Source organism: Poecilia reticulata, chromosome 10 (genome assembly GCF_904066995.2).
Source record: "Poecilia reticulata chromosome 10, P_reticulata-male-v2, whole genome shotgun sequence".
Classification (NCBI taxonomy): Eukaryota; Metazoa; Chordata; class Actinopteri; order Cyprinodontiformes; family Poeciliidae; genus Poecilia; species Poecilia reticulata.
In genome coordinates, this window is record NC_088839.1 from 4,508,080 (window position 1) to 4,526,292 (window position 18,213).

The following is an 18,213-nucleotide window of genomic DNA, read 5'->3' on the forward strand; positions in this document are numbered from 1 at the left end:
TTAAGTTGGCTCCCGGACGACACCATAGCACAAGCTGTAAACGGAGGCTGGACGGGCCCCTGGGAGCTGACTACCTGGGCGCATCTGATTTTGGAAACCATCAATGACTGCACCATCCCGATAGTGGATTTGCCGGATGTACCAAGAGAGGGTGAGATACGAACGTCAGATCTGTACTATTGCACCACTGAGCTGGATGGGTGGGGCAGCAACGCAGCAAGACCCAAGGAGAAGTCGGCCCTGTTCCGTGTAACAGCAGAATACAACTTCCGTGACGGGATCCTGCAGGTCCCAGGAGGCGTGGCCCATAGAGTGAGGACGCCCTCTGATCCTGACACTACCCGTATAAAGGAGTCTATTCGGTAGGAGCAACAATCACCGTGGTCTCGGACGACCAAGTCTACCCCACTGTGTCCTATACAGAACCGGAGAAGCCAAAAAGGAGACTCGGAAGCGGCGCTTGGCGGTCGCTCTCCTCCACTTTTGCACGAAGGAAGAAAAATTAAAACTAATGGATACACCGGCAGGAGGGGGTCAGGTCGTCAAGTCTACAAATCAGCGAAAAGATAAATATCAAAATGGGAAGAAATATTTTATAAGCAAATTATTTAAAGTGGGAACAGAAGTCTGGTCCGGACTCTCGGACAAAGGACCCTTTTTGAAGCTCCCGAATGGTTCCATCTTGTTGGACACCCCTCGTGAGGACTTCACCATGTCCTACCCGCTCTCGGAGGCCTATTTCCTTAACCACCTGATCTATCTTCGACCAACTGACTGGCAGGAGGCTAAGGAAGTAAAGAGAAGCGAGGAGGCAACGCCACGGCCGTGGCACGATTCGTTTTACTTTTTCCCCGTGGAATACCCGATTTGGAAAGGGAAGATGTCGTTCGATGCAATCAGTCATGCGGGGGGCACGCCGACCTGCCCACAACGGCTCCCTTGGATTTTTAATGCAGTATACCTGACCCTAGGAGGGAAAGAGATACGGATTCGCTGGGGGCCCCATTATCTGGAGCCCCTACAGGGCCAGTACTGTGAGATATCGATAAGTGACGTGGTCATCTGGACTACATCATCAGGTATGGCCAGAACAGTGGTGAAAATGGAGAGAGACCCCGAGGACTACGTTTTCAATAACACCAGGCTCCCACTAAAGTTGGAATTGGACCGAGTCTATCCCAATCCACCCCACCAGAGGATCTCCGTTCCACCGCCCTGGGGGTATCGCACACGGCTGACACTACATGGACAGTCGTTGTGTACGTACCTTTCAGTACCAGCACCTATAGGCTACTCGAGTGAAGCCTGGCAAGATCAAGTGCTCAAGCAAGGTTCGGCTCAAGGCCCCCTTCCCCGACCAGACTACTGGAGAGTATTCCTATGGAAATGGGTGTGGAGGGGGTTGGAACCTAAGTTGCCCTACCCTTCTCCAGTATATAGTTCGCTACTACAAGGACGAGCCATCAGACGAGCTGCTACAACCACTGTCTCTCGGCGACGCCCTAAGGCCTTAGCAAAGATCAGCGCCAGACCAGATGCGGCAGATCCCAGAATACCATTGACCCACACTTTGAAGAACCCAAAATGGACGAAACCCGCTTAAGGCGGGTGAAGACAAGAGCCAGTTCGCTGGGTGACCTTACAGATTCGGATAACACCACAGACGACGAACCAGACACTCCTGAACGACCCTTGCTACGGAAAACGACTACGAGAAAGAACATACCGCTTTGCCTAAAAGCTTTGCTTACGCTTCTTGCGCTACTAGTTACTGCTACTATCCTCATCACCATCCTATACTTCATAGGAGTCGGGCCATGGCACCTTACGCATACAAAAGTTACCTATGGCCGCTCCAAGTACTTTACCTTCAATTGTTGGAATACCACTACCACCTCTATATTCGTGCCATGGAACAACGAGTCTTCTGTTCAGAACCAGAGTCGATTATTCAAGAAGGAAAATGGAAAGAAATATGTGGAAAGCAGAGCTTACAATTTGAATGATTCCCTGATCGACGACCTCCTGAACCGCACCTGGGAGGTCTACAGCTACAGCCTCCTCAAAGATGGAGTAATTTGCTGGGTAAGGATCATGCATCAGAAAGAGCGACAGACGGCCCGATGCAACTGGATCCATCCAGACCACGGCATGCCAGAATGGCATTGCAACAGAGCCTGCCGACCCCTAGCGCTGGCACCGTCCCAAGGATACTGGGACACCGAGGTGATTTATTCGGCCCCACATAGGTCCTCAGGCTGCAGGACTTGGCTCCCACGAAGGGAGTTCTGGGGAGATTATCACCTGAATTGTGAAGAAGACGAAATTGACACTACGACCTTGTATAGGAACCAAACTGCTGATAACGACACTCGGTTACAACCGACAGAGCGGCCCGGACAACCCATCTGGCAAAATATTACAGCCTTGTTAATTCAACAGGGAGCTAGAAAATTCATGTATCAGAACGACCAGCAAGAATGTTATAGGACTCAGTTTACTATCCTAAATGCATGCCTGTGGAACAAATATGTTAGTTGCACTGGACAAAATCACATAGTTTTGGCTCTGAAGGAAGATTGGTCATTCTCGTGGACCCGAGCCAGAACCGTGCAAACAGAAATAGAACCTTGGTTGAATGACTCATTTCCCTGGACTGGCATAGCAAAAGATCAAGTATTCTTCATAGGAGATTTCCCGGAGGGGGCAGTTCGCTCTCCTGCTGGGTTGAAAGGACCGCACTTTGCTGACATGCGCACACAACCGCTTCCGACTCCAGATGACCTCCTAAATGCCCCAAAAGACCAGTTTGCAAAGATTGATGAGTGTGTAGCCCGACGCATTTTTGATAGCCTTAATGATACCGAATGGGTAAAGACGATGTCCTCCCCACGATGTGACCTTTGGCAAACCAGTAACACCTTCCACGCTGCATGGAAATATCACTGCCCCAGTCCTGACACCTTCAAGACAGCGAAACTCGTCCTCCGTGCCTGGTACGAGGACTACCATCGTGCCTGGGATTGGGAGTGGTGGGGGCTCCAACAGGACGAACTGCAAGCTTGGGTTCTGCCTTGCCTCAATGTGTCCCATAATTATTGGATTAAATACCAGTACATCGCCACTGTCTACTCCAAAGATCGGATGATTTGGCCAGGTATTTTTTGGAGACCTGACAACTACGTCCTCCCAAGGCCCTGGCGCATGAATTGCAATAAGAACAAGACCCAATGTACCATTGGGCTAGCCAGGAAACCATGTCAGACAATCCCAGGTTGGGAAGATTACTGCACGGAACATTATGCGGATGAGTATGACACCCATGCATCTGATGTAGTTTGGCGAAAGATTGCAGGAAAATGGCGAAGAGCAATTGTGAAGGCCAAAACCTGCACTGACGCAATTTTGGGATACCAGCTCCAACAGCGCAAAAAGATTGTAGACCACCCTGTTCCTGCCATCCCCGACACTCTCATAGCCATCGCAGAAGGCCATGCATTCCGGAAAAGTCTATGCGACGGAGAAGTGGACCCTGGTTTTGACTGGGTAGGCCCTAACCTTCTCTATTCTAACCTCACCTGCAACAGTTCCAAGGAAGTGTGGCAGAAATGTGGAACGGGTGAGCAACAGCATGCCTGCTACTGGTACGAAACTTTGGGCTCTACCCTGACTACTACCGTTATGGATGTAGTTGAGGAGGTTGGAAATGTGGTTGGTGGAGGCCTCAGTATTATCGAACATTGGTTGCTAAATGCTCTGAGCATGCTATGGCCATATTTGCTGGGCTTCCTGGGCGGAGCCATTGCCCTAATCCTGGGAGTGGTTGTCGTGAAGGAGTGGCTAAAAATGCTTTGCAATTGCGAGAGGAAGGACTACCGGCCCCTCCCCCCGGAGGAGGAGCCTGTTTCAGCATAAAAGCAGGCTGCCGGGAGCCAGCGAGCCATTCGCCGATCTTCACCACTGCAATCAAGACTGGACCTAAACCAAGGGACAAGAAAGGACGACATGGAATCGAATTCTTCAACCAACTTCTCTCTTCCCTCTACACTTTTCGCACCCATCCAAGTGAGTACCACTGAGCAGCTCGGATTTATCCTGGCCTGGGTTGTCTACTGCCATACCGGGTCCTGGTCCACCGGGCAGCTCCTGCGGGTGCTTGTCTCGGTTCAAGGGCTCATAAAGATCATCCTACGCCCCATCTTTTTGAAGCGATGGGATCTCGCCCCTTCCCTCTTCGCCTGCTACCTCATGGGTAGGACCCGCATCAACTGGCGACGAGGCGTGGTGGCATGCCTTTGGCTTTCCATTGACACCGCGGCCTTCCTGATGGAATTGATCCTCGGGGGAATTCATGCTACCCGAGCAGCACCACTCAAGATCCTGGCCGCTATCGTCGAGGGCGTTCTGGTCGTGTCCATCCCCATTTTCCTGGCCTACCAAGCTCTATCCATTAAAGGCAAGGGTAGGCGCCGCTGGCTTCGTAAGTGGGCCGCCCTAGCCCTTTGGGCTGCAGGATGGGGAATCTTTGTGATTTTGTATTGGTTAGGGAAGTCGTCCCCGCTGCCCATTGCCGTATGGCTCATGACCCACGGGGCGATATTTCACGATCCAACCCCGATGTCAACTCCCGGGTCCCCGGAATATGAAGATCCTCCTCCTATCATTAATTCCCCTTGGCTCGCAGCTCAATCAGGCACGTCAGCATAAGACCAACCTCGATCCCTGCTCCTGCTTATGCGCATTTAGCTTCCTTTTATCCGATTATGAATGTTGATTAATCGATACCTGCTAATCATGTAAGTTACCTGGGTTGCTGTTTCTCCTAGGCTCCGAATTGCTGTGTGGGATGCGGAGCGTCCGTAGAATCCTTGGGATTCATGTGGGTAGCATCGTCTACCCGTTGGTGTAACGCTTGCGTGCACCTTGATAACGTTACGGCGATCCTCTGCCTCAATGAGCAACGGGACCTGCCGTACGTCTCGGCTTCTGCATCTCGATCCCTGGAACGAGTACATAAAGTCGTGTGGACCTCTGCATTGGGTGAAGGCGACGACACTCTGCGAACGTCGTACTGGGGGAACGACCGGATAATACCCATAGTCCAGAAGCTGTGGGAGAATCAGATCACTCGGCAATGCCTACCCACCCTGCACCTTTTGGACGGAAGAGTGGTGGCGGTGGGTGACCCCCGTCCACCTGTTTGTCCGGCGTCTCCTGATACGTACATTGACGTCGGGTGCCAGACCAGCATTGCAACTCACGTACAGAGTACTCAAACTGAGCCCCTCAGTTCATCTCAGCAAGCATGCCAGACCGACGACATACCCGTCCCATCACCCCAAGACCAAAGTAGCATCGCCAGCTCCTCTGTCGCCTGCATCTGCCAGGCGCAGTCTCCTTCGTTTGCTATGGACTTCGAGAACCTGCTGAAGGAGCTCGAGGAAAGTTGCAGCTTTCCAGCGGCCCCGCCGCAGGATTTGGCGGCCGAAGTGCTTTCTCCGACCTCACCACCTCAGTTGGAGCGTCACGACCCCTTTGGGCCGTCTGGGTCTACTGTGGACGTGGGGCTAGACACCGACATCTGGTCTTCTCCACCTTCCCACCTAACGGAATACGAGATTGTGGACACTTGGACGCCTTCATCTTCTCCTGTGACCTGCTACGAAAGAGACATTTTAACTCTCCATGGTGGTGATGAATTGGACTTTTGGTAGTCGGAATTTAGGTTTTTCTGCGAAGCCCCGTCCGATCTCACGGAGGGGGTGTCGTGAAATCTGGTATGAGTATGTGAGATCTGTCCAGGTGCACGCAGAAAAACGGAATAAAGGCCTGAGGAATAACAGTATACCCTGTATAATGATTAAATGATGATTATAAGTGATAAGTGATTATAAGGTGATAATACACATGCCAATGAAGAAATGTCTGTAATGTATGATCAAAACATATATTCTGTACTTTTAATCAGAGAATGTTATAATGTATGCTCTGTACTTTTAATCAGTTGAAGGTAATAATGCTTTATGGAAATTGAGGTTTAAACAACTTGATTGTTGTATAATACTCATTGATTATTAAGGAATAATGATAATGAGTGAGGAAGGAACATACTGAGGTAAAATGATGACAAAGTAAAGCATTGAACATGTTTGAACATGTTTCTTCAGCATTGAACATGTCTGAACATGTTTGCATTGAACATGTCTGAACATGTTTGGACTGAGCGAGAAGCAAGGGTGGGGCAGAATTAGAAACAGATGGTCAACGGAAAAAAGGGAAATGCCCCGATGAAGCGAGGAGGCAGGAATGAGTCATTAGAAGCTTCAGTAAGAACCCGGTGCTTTCCGCAGGCAGCCCTGCCTTGCATGACATCAGGTAATGACATAATGCGATGGGCGGGTTCCATGAAAACACAGTGCATAAATACTGATGTACGAGGGAAAAAGAGTGTTCTTCGTCCCCGGCGCAGAAGAGGAGTCAACAAGGGAAGCAGGCAAAAGACCAGCGGAGGACTACACCCGGGACCGAGGGAACTTACTCCACGACTTCACGCCGCCTAAAAGGGACGAGATCCACCCGCCAACACCCCTGGTTCCAGATTCGACCAACTCCTCTGCATCTACCCAACGCTCTCCAAATCACCGCAGCCGACTTGGAAAAGGGACGGAGGTCTTTTAAAGATAACGTTCAAAGGAAAGCGTGAGTCTTCTCTCCGCTTCTCTTCAGTAAAGAGGACTTTGCTCCGGCTGGACAAAGACTCTGACCAAGGACATCTAAAGATTATAGCTGCCGAGACCAAGAACCATCGGGTATTAGTTGACCAGCTTCCCCCTAAGCCTCGCTCATTGAATTTAGTGAAACAGGTTAGGAATGAGAACAAGGAAAGGAGGTGATTAATCCTAGTTGATTTCATTACATTTTTGCTTCTTTTATAACTCTTGGGAATATAATCTGTTGTCATATGCCCCTGCTAAAGCTTGCTTAATAAAATTGTATTCTAAAATTCTAACGAGAATTGTGAACAGTGAGTTTAATTGTGTCAGTGTTAATTATTGTTGGTTCTCCTAAATATAGTAAAGTTAACACATGATTCTAGAGACAGGGTGGCTTTGTGTTTTCCTCTGGTGAGTGTTGAAATAATGACCCTGGGACTTGAATCTAAGTCACTAAACTTAATCTAGCCGTTAACAAGTGCCGTTATTTTAGGAGAGGAGCTACCGTTAACAGGAGTGGTTGTAGGGGTTATGCCGCTGTGAGGGCTACTCAGCGGATTGCTCTTCAACTATAAAGGGTCATAACTTCTGGATCGAAGGTAGTCAGAGCTAGACGAGTCCTTTCCGACCCCAGTTTAAACAGATAATTCTCCCCAAACTATCTCTAGGGTAAGACTCGAGTTTCTGGGGGTTTTCCGGACCTGTTAGACAGAGAACTGGGCAGTAGTGAGTCCAAAGAAGTTGTGAGGAGTGGGCGGGACTTGCTATTGGGGAGTAACAGACACGCTCCACAGTTAATTTTCAGCTTAGTTAGATGTTGGACAGCTCCGAAATGCTGAGAAGCAGTATATCTGGCTGATTTAAACTGGAATCAGGATTAATTATTTTGTTTCAATAGAGTTGAAACCAAAATCGCTTTATCTCAGCGAAATAAGTTAAAAATGGACTTTTTGTATTTACGAAGTTCCACAGTTAATTTTCGGTTTAGTTAGATGTTGGACAGCTCCAAAATGCTGAGAAGCAGTATATCTGACTGTTTTAAACTGGAATCAGGTCTAATTCTTATGTTTCAATAGAGTTGAAGCCAAAATTGCTTTATCTGATCAAAAGACGTCAAAAATGGACTTCTTGGGTTTACGAAGTTCCACTGTTAATTTTTCATTTAGTTAGGTGTTGGACAGCTCTGAAATGCTGAGAAGCAGTATTTCTGTCTGTTTTAATCTGGAATCAGGTCTAATTCTTTTGTTTCAATAGAGTTTAAGCCAAAATCGCTTCATCCCAGGGAAAGAAGAAAAATATGGACTTCTTGTGTTTACTAAACTCCACAGTTTTTTTAAGTTCAGTTAGATTCTGGAAAGCTTCAAAATGCTGATAATCAGTATATCTGGTTGTTTTAAACTGGAATCAGGTCTAATTCTTATGTTTTGATAGAGTTGAAGCCAAAATCGCTTTATGTCAGTGAAAGAACTAATAAATGGACTTCTTGGGTTTACTATGCTCCACAGTTAATTTTCAGTTTAGTTAGATGTGGAACAGCTCCGAAAAGCCGAGAAGCAGTATATCTGACTGTTTTAAACTGGAATCAGGTCTAATTCTTATGTTTCAAAAGAGTTGAAGGCAAAATCGCTTTTTCTCAGTGAAAGATGTAATAAATGGACTGCTTGGGTTTACTATGCTCCACAGTTAATCTTCAGTTTAGTTAGATGTTGGACAACTCTGAAACGTCGAGAAGCAGTATATCTGACTGTTTTAAACTGGAATGAGGTCTAATTCTTATGTTTAAAAAGAGATGATGGCAAAATCGCTTTATCTCAGCGAAAGAAGTCAAAAATGGACTTCTTGAGTTTACTAAACTCCACAGTTAATTTTCAGTTTAGTTGGATGTTGGACAGCTCCGAAATGCTGAGAAGTAGTATATCTGACTGTTTTAAACTGGAATCAGGTCTAATTCTGATGATTCAATAGAGTTGAAACCAAAATCGCTTTATCTCAGCGAAATAAGTTAAAAATGGACGTTTTGTATTTACGAAGGTCAACAGTTAATTTTCGGTTTAGTTAGATGTTGGACAGCTCCAAAATGCTGAGAAGCAGTATATCTGACTGTTTTAAACTGGAATCAGGTCTAATTCTTATGATTCAATAGAGTTGAAGCCAAAATCGCTTTATCTCAGCGAAAGAAGTCAAAAATAGACTTCTTGTGTTTACTACGCTCCACAGTTAATTTTCAGTTTAGTTAGATGTTGGACAGCTTCGAAATGCTGAGAAGCAGTATATATGGTTGATTTAAACTGGAATCAGGACTAATTCTTTTGTTTCAATTGAGTTGAAGTCAAAATCGCTTTATCTCAGCGAGAGAATTAATAAATTGACTTCTCAGGTTTACTAAACTCCACAATTAATTTTCAGTTTAGTTAGATGTTGGAAAGCTTCGAAATGCTGATAAGCCGTATATCTGGCTGTTTAAAACTGGAATTAGGTCTGATTCTTTTGTTTCAATAGATTTAAAGCCAAAATCGCTTAATCTCAGCGAAAGAAGTCAAAAATTGACTTTTTGTATTTACGAAGTTCCACTGTTACTCTTCGATTTAGTTAGATGTTGGACAGCTCCAAAATTCTGAGAAGCAGTATATCTGACTGTTTTAAACTGGAATCAGGTCTAATTCTTATGATTCAATAGAGTTGAAGCCAAAATCGCTTTATCCCAGCGAAAGAATTCAAAAATGGACTTCTTGTGTTTACTACGCTCCACAGTTAATTTTCAGTTTAGTTAGATGTTGGACAGCTCCGAAAAGCCGAGAAGCAGTATATCTGACTGTTTTAACCCTCATGTCGTCCTCATTTTCTGTATACACCTTGTGTCCTCCGGGTCAAAATGACCCGTCTTCACTAAACCCCCAATATAAGCAGCTTAATTGAATTTTAAACACCAAATTTCATCTTGTATATTGTCATTCACCACAAAATGTGTGAATACTTGAGTTTTCCCTCTCCACTTGAATTTCTATAGCTTAAGAAAATAAAACAATGTGCAAAAAGGAGTTTTGAATGCATTTTTATTCATCTCAGTGACTCATTTTCTTTTACTTTTCTCCAGTGAACAATTTAAGAGAATGTACAATACAAAAATATGAAAAATAACATAACCCATTCAATTAATTAGCACATGTAGGGCAGTATGCAAGTGCACAGCCTTTGCAGATATATTTCTTACACCTGCAGCACACAGTATGTGTTTTACAGTCCTTCTTTTGAGGGCAGAACTGACATCTCTTCCTCTTACTTGGCTTAGCTGGGGAAGTGGCTGTGGTAGATGGATCCTCAGGTTGATCAGGAGCTGCTGCACTCTGAATAGCTTTCACAACTGCTGCTGAGGCTTCTGTGCGGGGGACATGCTTCCTTCTTTCAATGAGTGGAGTTACAAGTGCCTTTCCTAGCTGCTCCAGGAACACCCTCCTCTTCCAGGAGAGTGTTCCAGGTTGGGTTGATGTCTCTCCAAATCACAAAGGCATTGTAGGAGGACACATCAATGATGTTGTGGAAGATGACCAGGGGCCAGCGGGCGGTCATTCTTCTGCAGCTATATGTTCCAATCACCTTGTCTAGGTTGTCCACACATCCTTTGTTGCGGTTGTATTCCAGGATGATGATTGGCTTCCTGTCCTCACGATCACTAATGTCGTCGTCTTTGTGCAGTGTGCTCAGAAGAACTACATTCTTGTTTTTCTTTGGGAGGTAGGAAACTAGAGTGGTGGTGGGCGTGAAGGCAAACTTTGAGGAGAAGACCTCTCTCTCCTTTGACGCAAGCAGTGCAGGTGGGAGCTCAGGCTTGTAGTTTCAAACTGTACCAACCATGGTGATCTTCCTCTTCAGGAGCTGCTGTCCGAGTTCATAAGAGGTGAAGAAATTGTCACATGTCACATTGTGACCCCTCAGTCCCTCTGTCACATCAAGCACAACTCGCATCCCCTGGTTCTTCTCTGGGCATCCACTGGTTGACTTCCCAGTATAGACTTGCATTTTCCAAGCATAGCTTGATTTGGCATCACAACCCACCCATGACTTGATCCCATATTTTGCTGGCTTGCTGGGCAGATACTGCCGGAAAGGACAATGACCTTTGGACAAAAGACATTAGCATCAGTGATTAGTATCAGTGTCACAGAAAACAGTCAAAGAAATCAATAGTGAAAATCGCTTTTATTACAAATATGAAAACAGATTACCTCTAAATGGAACCAGTTGCTCATCCACTGTTACATCAGGCCCTGGATTGTAGAGGTAGGGCAACCGCTCCACCCACTTGTCCCATACCTCTCTTATGGCTGCAAGTTTGTCTGTCACACGTCTTGCTGGTCTTGATTCACGGTCATCAAATCGTATCAGTCTTGAGTAGGTGTGAAAGAGTTTGAGTGGCATTGTGGCTCGGAAAATTGGCCTTCCACTCTCTGCATCCCATAGACTAGCTGCAGCCTCACCTCGGGACCTGTATACACCTTTATAACCTCTTGAAATAACAGGTGTTCTTCTGAAGTCTGCGAGAACACCACCTGATTTGCCTTGTTTACTTCTGCTACTGATTGATCTGAGACACAACTAAAACTTTGTTACATTTTGTGGTTTGTAAATAACTCTGTGACCTTGATTTCAACTCTATTTGCCTCACGGGTCATTTTGACCCGAAGACCATCTTTGAACCTTTTTTTGTACAGCTTACATGGAAATGTGAATAAAAACAACATTTAACTTTTTTTATTGTATGGGCCAATCTAGGAAAAGTCTTAAAATCTCAAGTTAAAAAAATAACATTTAGGGGATTTTGTTAACACAGTGGCGGGTCATTTTGACCCGAAGACAACAGGAGGGTTAAATTTTCAACCATATTAGATGATGGACAGCTCCAAAATGCTAAGAAGCAATAGATCAGGAGGTTTCAAACTGGAAACAAGTTTAAATCTCATGTTTTAAGATATAAGAAGCCTAGAAGCCAAAAAAGCTTTATCTCAGCGAAAGAAGTGAAAAATGGACTATCTCTGATTTCGTAGCTCTACATTAAATTTTCAGGCATATTAGATGATGGACAGCTCCAAAATGCTAAGAAGCAATAGATCAGGAGGTTTCAAACTGGAAACAGGTCTAAATATCATGTTTTAAGATATAAGAAGCCTAGAAGCCAAAAAAGCTTTATCTCAGCGAAAGAAGTGAAAAATGGACTATCTCTGATTTCGTAGCTCTACATTAAATTTTCAACCATATTAGATGATGGACAGCTCCAAAATGCTAAGAAGCAATAGATCAGGAGGTTTCAAACTGGAAACAGGTCTAAATCTCATTGTTGAAGATATAAGAAGGCAAGAAGCCAAAAAAGCTTTATCTCAGCGAAAGAAGTGAAAAATGGACTATCTCTGATTTCGTAGCTCTACATTAAATTTTCAGGCATATTAGATGATGGACAGCTCCAAAATGCTAAGAAGCAATAGACAAGGAGGTTTCAAACTGGAAACAGGTCTAAATATCATTGTTGAAGATATAAGAAGGCAAGAAGCCAAAAAAGCTTTATCTCAGCGAAAGAAGTGAAAAATGGACTATCTCTGATTTCGTAGCTCTACATTAAATTTTCAGGCATATTAGATGATGGACAGCTCCAAAATGCTAAGAAGCAATAGATCAGGAGGTTTCAAACTGGAAACAGGTCTAAATATCATGTTTTAAGATATAAGAAGCCTAGAAGCCAAAAAAGCTTTATCTCAGCGAAAGAAGTGAAAAATGGACTATCTCTGATTTCGTAGCTCTACATTAAATTTTCAACCATATTAGATGATGGACAGCTCCAAAATGCTAAGAAGCAATAGATCAGGAGGTTTCAAACTGGAAACAGGTCTAAATCTCATTGTTGAAGATATAAGAAGGCAAGAAGCCAAAAAAGCTTTATCTCAGCGAAAGAAGTGAAAAATGGACTATCTCTGATTTCGTAGCTCTAATTTAAATTTTCAGGCATATTAGATGATGGACAGCTCCAAAATGCTAAGAAGCAATAGACAAGGAGGTTTCAAACTGGAAACAGGTCTAAATATCATTGTTGAAGATATAAGAAGGCAAGAAGCCAAAAAAGCTTTATCTCAGCGAAAGAAGTGAAAAATGGACTATCTCTGATTTCGTAGCTCTACATTAAATTTTCAGGCATATTAGATGATGGACAGCTCCAAAATGCTAAGAAGCAATAGATCAGGAGGTTTCAAAATGAAAACAGGTCTAAATATCATGTTTTAGGATATAAGAAGGCAAGAAGCCAAAAAAGCTTTATCTCAGCGAAAGAAGTGAAAAATGGACTATCTCTGATTTCGTAGCTCTACATTAAATTTTCAGGCATATTAGATGATGGACAGCTCCAAAATGCTAAGAAGCAATAGATCAGGAGGTTTCAAACTGGAAACAGGTCTAAATATCATGTTTTAAGATATAAGAAGCCTAGAAGCCAAAAAAGCTTTATCTCAGCGAAAGAAGTGAAAAATGGACTATCTCTGATTTCGTAGCTCTACATTTAAATTTTCAGGCATATTAGATGATGGACAGCTCCAAAATGCTAAGAAGCAATAGATCAGGAGGTTTCAAACTGGAAACAGGTCTAAATATCATGTTTTAAGATATAAGAAGCCTAGAAGCCAAAAAAGCTTTATCTCAGCGAAAGAAGTGAAAAATGGACTATCTCTGATTTCGTAGCTCTACATTAAATTTTCACCATATTAGATGATGGACAGCTCCAAAATGCTAAGAAGCAATAGATCAGGAGGTTTCAAACTGGAAACAGGTCTAAATCTCATTGTTGAAGATATAAGAAGGCAAGAAGCCAAAAAAGCTTTATCTCAGCGAAAGAAGTGAAAAATGGACTATCTCTGATTTCGTAGCTCTACATTAAATTTTCAGGCATATTAGATGATGGACAGCTCCAAAATGCTAAGAAGCAATAGATCAGGAGGTTTCAAACTGGAAACAGGTCTAAATATCATGTTTTAAGATATAAGAAGCCTAGAAGCCAAAAAAGCTTTATCTCAGCGAAAGAAGTGAAAAATGGACTATCTCTGATTTCGTAGCTCTACATTAAATTTTCAACCATATTAGATGATGGACAGCTCCAAAATGCTAAGAAGCAATAGATCAGGAGGTTTCAAACTGGAAACAGGTCTAAATATCATGTTTTAAGATATAAGAAGCCTAGAAGCCAAAAAAGCTTTATCTCAGCGAAAGAAGTGAAAAATGGACTATCTCTGATTTCGTAGCTCTACATTAAATTTTCAGGCATATTAGATGATGGACAGCTCCAAAATGCTAAGAAGCAATAGATCAGGAGGTTTCAAATGAAAAGGTCTAAATATCATGTTTAGGATATAAGAAGGCAAGAAGCCAAAAAAGCTTTATCTCAGCGAAAGAAGTGAAAAATGGACTATCTCTGATTTCGTGGCTCTACATTAAATTTTCAACCATATTAGATGATGGACAGCTCCAAAATGCTAAGAAGCAAAAGATCTGGCAGTTTCAAACTGGAAACAAGTCTAAATATCATGTTTTAAGATATAAGAAGCCTAGAAGCCAAAAAAGCTTTATCTCAGCGAAAGAAGTGAAAAATGGACTATCTCTGATTTCGTAGCTCTAATTTAAATTTTCAGGCATATTAGATGATGGACAGCTCCAAAATGCTAAGAAGCAATAGATCAGGAGGTTTCAAACTGGAAACAGGTCTAAATATCATGTTTTAAGATATAAGAAGCCTTAGAAGCCAAAAAAGCTTTATCTCAGCGAAAGAAGTGAAAAATGGACTATCTCTGATTTCGTAGCTCTAATTTAAATTTTCAGGCATATTAGATGATGGACAGCTCCAAAATGCTAAGAAGCAAAAGATCTGGCAGTTTCAAACTGGAAACAAGTCTAAATATCATGTTTTAAGATATAAGAAGCCTAGAAGCCAAAAAAGCTTTATCTCAGCGAAAGAAGTGAAAAATGGACTATCTCTGATTTCGTAGCTCTACATTAAATTTTCAGGCATATTAGATGATGGACAGCTCCAAAATGCTAAGAAGCAATAGATCAGGAGGTTTCAAACTGGAAAAAGGTCTAAATATCATGTTTAAGATATAAGAAGCCTAGAAGCCAAAAAAGCTTTATCTCAGCGAAAGAAGTGAAAAATGGACTATCTCTGATTTCGTAGCTCTAATTTAAATTTTCAGGCATATTAGATGATGGACAGCTCCAAAATGCTAAGAAGCAAAAGATCTGGCAGTTTCAAACTGGAAACAAGTCTAAATATCATTTTTTAAGATATAAGAAGCCTAGAAGCCAAAAAAGCTTTATCTCAGCGAAAGAAGTGAAAAATGGACTATCTCTGATTTCGTAGCTCTACATTAAATTTTCAGGCATATTAGATGATGGACAGCTCCAAAATGCTAAGAAGCAATAGATCAGGAGGTTTCAAACTGGAAACAGTCTAAATATCATGTTTTAAGATATAAGAAGCCTAGAAGCCAAAAAAGCTTTATCTCAGCGAAAGAAGTGAAAAATGGACTATCTCTGATTTCGTAGCTCTACATTAAATTTTCAGGCATATTAGATGATGGACAGCTCCAAAATGCTAAGAAGCAATAGATCTGGCAGTTTCAAAATGGAAACAAGTTTAAATCTCATGTTGAAGATATAAGAAGCCGAGAAGCCAAAAAAGCTTTATCTCAGCGAAAGAAGTGAAAAATGGACTATCTCTGATTTCGTAGCTCTACATTAAATTTTCAGGCATATTAGATGATGGACAGCTCCAAAATGCTAAGAAGCAATAGATCAGGAGGTTTCAAACTGGAAAAGTCTAAATATCATGTTTTAAGATATAAGAAGCCTAGAAGCCAAAAAAGCTTTATCTCAGCGAAAGAAGTGAAAAATGGACTATCTCTGATTTCGTAGCTCTACATTAAATTTTCAACCATATTAGATGATGGACAGCTCCAAAATGCTAAGAAGCAAAAGATCTGGCAGTTTCAAACTGGAAACAGTCTAAATATCATGTTTTAAGATATAAGAAGCCTAGAAGCCAAAAAAGCTTTATCTCAGCGAAAGAAGTGAAAAATGGACTATCTCTGATTTCGTAGCTCTACATTAAATTTTCAGGCATATTAGATGATGGACAGCTCCAAAATGCTAAGAAGCAATAGATCAGGAGGTTTCAAACTGGAAACAGGTCTAAATATCATGTTTTAAGATATAAGAAGCCTAGAAGCCAAAAAAGCTTTATCTCAGCGAAAGAAGTGAAAAATGGACTATCTCTGATTTCGTAGCTCTACATTAAATTTTCAGGCATATTAGATGATGGACAGCTCCAAAATGCTAAGAAGCAATAGATCAGGAGGTTTCAAACTGGAAACAGGTCTAAATATCATGTTTAAGATATAAGAAGCTAGAAGCCAAAAAAGCTTTATCTCAGCGAAAGAAGTGAAAAACTGACTATCTCTGATTTCGTAGCTCTACATTAAATTTTCAGGCATATTAGATGATGGACAGCTCCAAAATGCTAAGAAGCAATAGATCAGGAGGTTTCAAACTGGAAACAGGTCTAAATATCATGTTTTAAGATATAAGAAGCCTAGAAGCCAAAAAAGCTTTATCTCAGCGAAAGAAGTGAAAAATGGACTATCTCTGATTTCGTAGCTCTACATTAAATTTTCAGGCATATTAGATGATGGACAGCTCCAAAATGCTAAGAAGCAATAGATCAGGAGGTTTCAAACTGGAAACAGTTCTAAATATCATGTTTTAAGATATAAGAAGCCTAGAAGCCAAAAAAGCTTTATCTCAGCGAAAGAAGTGAAAAATGGACTATCTCTGATTTCGTAGCTCTACATTAAATTTCAGCCATATTAGATGATGGACAGCTCCAAAATGCTAAGAAGCAATAGATCAGGAGGTTTCAAACTGGAAACAGGTCTAAATCTCATGTTTAAGATATAAGAAGCCTAGAAGCCAAAAAAGCTTTATCTCAGCGAAAGAAGTGAAAAATGGACTATCTCTGATATCGTAGCTCTACATTAAATTTTCAGCATATTAGATGATGGACAGCTCCAAAATGCTAAGAAGCAATAGATCGGAGTTTCAAACTGGAAACAAGTTAAAATCTCATGTTTAAGATATAAGAAGCCTAGAAGCCAAAAAAGCTTTATCTCAGCGAAAGAAGTGAAAAATGGACTATCTCTGATTTCGTAGCTCTACATTAAATTTTCAGGCATATTAGATGATGGACAGCTCCAAAATGCTAAGAAGCAATAGATCAGGAGGTGTCAAACTGAAACAGGTCTAAATATCATGTTTTAAGATATTAGAAGCCTAGAAGCCAAAAAAGCTTTATCTCAGCGAAAGAAGTGAAAAATGGACTATCTCTGATTTCGTAGCTCTACATTATATTTTCAACCATATTAGATGATGGACAGCTCCAAAATGCTAAGAAGCAATAGATCTGGCAGTTTCAAACTGGAAACAGGTCTAAATATCATGTTTTAAGATATAAGAAGCCTAGAAGCCAAAAAAGCTTTATCTCAGCGAAAGAAGTGAAAAATGGACTATCTCTGATTTCGTAGCTCTACATTAAATTTTCAGGCATATTAGATGATGGACAGCTCCAAAATGCTAAGAAGCAATAGATCAGGAGGTTTCAAACTGGAAACAGGTCTAAATATCATGTTTTAAGATATAAGAAGCCTAGAAGCCAAAAAAGCTTTATCTCAGCGAAAGAAGTGAAAAATGGACTATCTCTGATTTCGTAGCTCTACATTAAATTTTCAGGCATATTAGATGATGGACAGCTCCAAAATGCTAAGAAGCAATAGATCAGGAGGTTTCAAACTGGAAACAGGTCTAAATATCATGTTTTAAGATATAAGAAGCCTAGAAGCCAAAAAAGCTTTATCTCAGCGAAAGAAGTGAAAAATGGACTATCTCTGATTTCGTAGCTCTACATTAAATTTTCAGGCATATTAGATGATGGACAGCTCCAAAATGCTAAGAAGCAATAGATCAGGAGGTTTCAAACTGGAAACAGGTCTAAATCTCATGTTTAAGATATAAGAAGCCGAGAAGCCAAAAAAGCTTTATCTCAGCGAAAGAAGTGAAAAATGGACTATCTCTGATTTCGTAGCTCTACATTAAATTTTCAGCCATATTAGATGATGGACAGCTCCAAAATGCTAAGAAGCAATAGATCAGGAGGTTTCAAACTGGAAACAGGTCTAAATATCATGTTTTAAGATATAAGAAGCCTAGAAGCCAAAAAAGCTTTATCTCAGCGAAAGAAGTGAAAAATGGACTATCTCTGATTTCGTAGCTCTACATTAAATTTTCAGCATATTAGATGATGGACAGCTCCAAAATGCTAAGAAGCAATAGATCAGGAGGTTTCAAACTGGAAACAGTCTAAATTCATGTTTAAGATATAAGAAGCCTAGAAGCCAAAAAAGCTTTATCTCAGCGAAAGAAG

General features: G+C 41.9%; 1 pseudogene across 1 annotated transcript in view; it reads right to left on the minus strand.

Moving 5' to 3' along the window:
• Positions 1–9,418: 9,418 nt before the first annotated feature.
• The window catches only part of LOC145553239 (uncharacterized), a 10,057-nt pseudogene continuing 1,262 nt past the window's right edge, over positions 9,419–18,213 (minus strand). Inside the window, exons 3-4 of the transcript XR_014089543.1 lie at positions 10,937–11,306; positions 9,419–10,828 (exon numbers count right to left, since the gene is read on the minus strand). The product of XR_014089543.1 is annotated as an uncharacterized LOC145553239 (transcript). The remainder of the gene's footprint in view (positions 10,829–10,936; positions 11,307–18,213) is intronic.